Below are 2794 nucleotides of genomic sequence, written 5' to 3' on the forward strand. Positions count from 1 at the left end.
CTTTTTTCCCTTCTTATCTAATAATAACTACCCTTCTACTTCCATGTCACTTTTTTTTAGATGTCACATATTAGAGAAAACATTTGATACTTGTCTTTCTGAACATTCACTTAATATGAAGTTTTGCAGTTTCATCCATTTTCCTACAAATGACAAAATTTTGTTCTTTATGGCTGAATAAATACGCTGTTGTGTAAATACACCACATTTTCTTCATGAGTTCGTCTGTTGATGGATACTTTGGCTAATTCCATGACTTGGCTGTTGGAATTGTGCCACAACAAAAATTGGTTTGCAGGTATCCCCTTAGTATGCTGACTTTAACTCCTTCAGGTATATTCCAAGACTACTATAGCTAAGTCTATGGTAGCTCTACTTTTAGTTTTTTGGGAACCCCTATATTGATTTCTATAGTTACATACTAATTCATATTCCCACCAGCAATGTAGGAGGGGTCCATTTTGCCATGTCCTTGCTAGCATTTATTTTTTTGGATGCTTATTAATTAATTGCCACTCTGATTGGAGTGAGATGGAATTTCCTTGCAGATTTATTTGTATTTCCCTAATGGAGAAAGACACTGAACATTTTTTCATATACTTTTTGACCATTTGTACTTCTTTTGAGAAATACGTTTAATTCATTTGCTCATTTATTGACTGAGCTATATGATTTTTGGTGTTTTTTTAATTATTTATGTACTCTAGATATTAATCTTCCATTGGAAGAATAGCAGGCAAAGATTTTCTCCCGTTCTGTAGGCTGACATACCGATATTTCTTGATGTAAAAATGTTTAACGTTAAAATCCAGTTACACAAACTAATCATGAAGTATGTCTAGAAACTGACATTATTTCTATGTATAAAAAAATGTGCTTTATACATCCCCTTCCTTCTCAACCTCATTCCAAATGGAATATAGTATGTAGCAAGACAGGAGTTTCCTGAAAGAAAGAACATGATTTATCGTAAATATTTAATTAAGTAATACAGCAAATTAAGTAATGAGCAAATTACTTAATATTTCTGGGTCTCAATTTTCAGAATCTCTAAGATCCTTGCCAAATCTAAACAAGAACATTTAATATTCAGGTTATTTCACTATTTACTAAAACCTTGCAGTTATTAGTAATTCTACAAACAACACAAAATTTCAGGACGTATGACCTGAAAGTCACACTCACGTCTTTAAAATCTTAACAGTTGAAATAAGATGAACATAAACTAACCAATCTATTGGAGAAAAGAAAGAAAAATATTAATATAAACCAGTCAATCAACATGATAAAGAATAAATCAGGACTGAGAGTGTACCTCAGGGGTCCCCCATGCTTGCTTAGCATGCGTCCAGCCCTGACTGGGTTTGGTTCCCCGCATGGCAAAACAAAACAAAAAAGTAAGAATAAAGTAAATCTAAGAAAACAAAGGATAATTAATGTTTTCGAAAATAAATGAAAGGTTACGCTTATTTCAGAATTTCAAGACAGGAATGAGGCTAAAAGAAATAGGAGCAAACTGAAGTTATAGGTTTGGTCATAGTTTTATAGGGTTGTTCACAAAACGATTTTTTCCACTTTCCTGTGGCCCTTGGTGTTGGCGCCTTTTATTTGCAGCGGTCTGTCGTTTTCACAAGCGAAACCTTTCCAGAGCCCTAGTGGATGCCTGAAACATCAGATAGTCCTGAGGTCTACATATACTGTCTTTCCTTTATATACATACGTACCTATGATAAAGTTTAATTTATAAATCCGATATAGTAAGAGATTAACATCCAGTCATAATAAAATCGGACAATTAGAACAGTATTGTAATACATGCTAATGTATTTTCTCAAAATACTCTATTCATCCCTCTTCTTGTGCTGAGATGATACAACGCCCACTGAGGTGATGACACAGGCATTACGACCTAGTGTTAGCACCCGCTCTGCCACCCAGGCCTTGAGGCCTACACCTACCCAGCCCTCTGGCGGGCCTCTCTCGCCGCCCACCGCGCATGCGCGAACAGAGCCGCCTCTGGCTCCGCCTCCCCCACGTGCGCGCCGTCGCTTTGCTCCTGAAGGTTCCGCAGACTCCGAACATCGAAGCTCGGTTCCGCGCTAACACTGAGGTTCTGAAGAGCTGACTGGACCAAGACGGCCCCTCAAGGTTTGTGGGGAGTGTGGTACAGGAGGAGGGTGGATGTTGGAAACTAGAAGGTCTCTGGTGAGGGGAAAAGGAAAGAACTGCCGTGAGGTCCAGGTTGGTTTTGGAGGGAAGGGAGCCGGTGCTGGCCTCGAACTCACAGCTCCCGGTTGTTGCCCTCGCCCGCGCGGCGGGTATGCTGCCCTCGGCACAGGGATTCCCAGCTGCGTCCCGAAGCGCCGAGGCCCTGGTGTCCAGGTTGCACACCCCCCCCGCGGAGCCGCCGAGGGAGCCCCGACCCCCGGAACGAAGCGCCGCCCCTGGACCAGGCCTTATCTAATTGCCCCATTTGTTGGGGGACGGTTTGTGTTTTGGGAGGTGTGTGTTTTAGAGTTTTCTGTGTGCGTTACTGGGGATTAAACCCAAGGTCTTTGCCCTGAGGTACAGCCTCGGCCCAATTTTATTTTTTGAGACACCTGTCACCCAATTGCCGAGGCTGACCTCTAATTTGCAATCCTCCTGCCTCAGCCTCCCAGAGTGCTGGGATTACAGGCGTGGGGCCAGTCCAGCTTTCGCTCCCAGTTGCCCAGGGCAGCAGAGCCTGTGCTGAGAACCCGCTCGCGGCCCCGCCGGCCCCGCTGCGCTCGGGTGGGGGAGTGGGCGTGGCGTC

The 2794-nt window shown here is 43.0% G+C and overlaps 1 protein-coding gene across 1 annotated transcript in view; it reads left to right on the top strand.

Annotated features, from left to right (window-relative positions):
- The first annotated feature begins 2015 nt into the window (after positions 1-2015).
- Tex15 (testis expressed 15, meiosis and synapsis associated) overlaps positions 2016-2794 on the top strand; it is a 73914-nt gene continuing 73135 nt past the window's right edge. Inside the window, exon 1 of the mRNA XM_033765380.1 lies at positions 2016-2148. The gene's annotated coding sequence lies outside the window, so the exon portion shown is untranslated. The remainder of the gene's footprint in view (positions 2149-2794) is intronic.

This window comes from Fukomys damarensis, unplaced genomic scaffold, assembly GCF_012274545.1.
Source record: "Fukomys damarensis isolate Sample0158 unplaced genomic scaffold, DMR_v1.0_HiC HiC_scaffold_18, whole genome shotgun sequence".
Classification (NCBI taxonomy): Eukaryota; Metazoa; Chordata; class Mammalia; order Rodentia; family Bathyergidae; genus Fukomys; species Fukomys damarensis.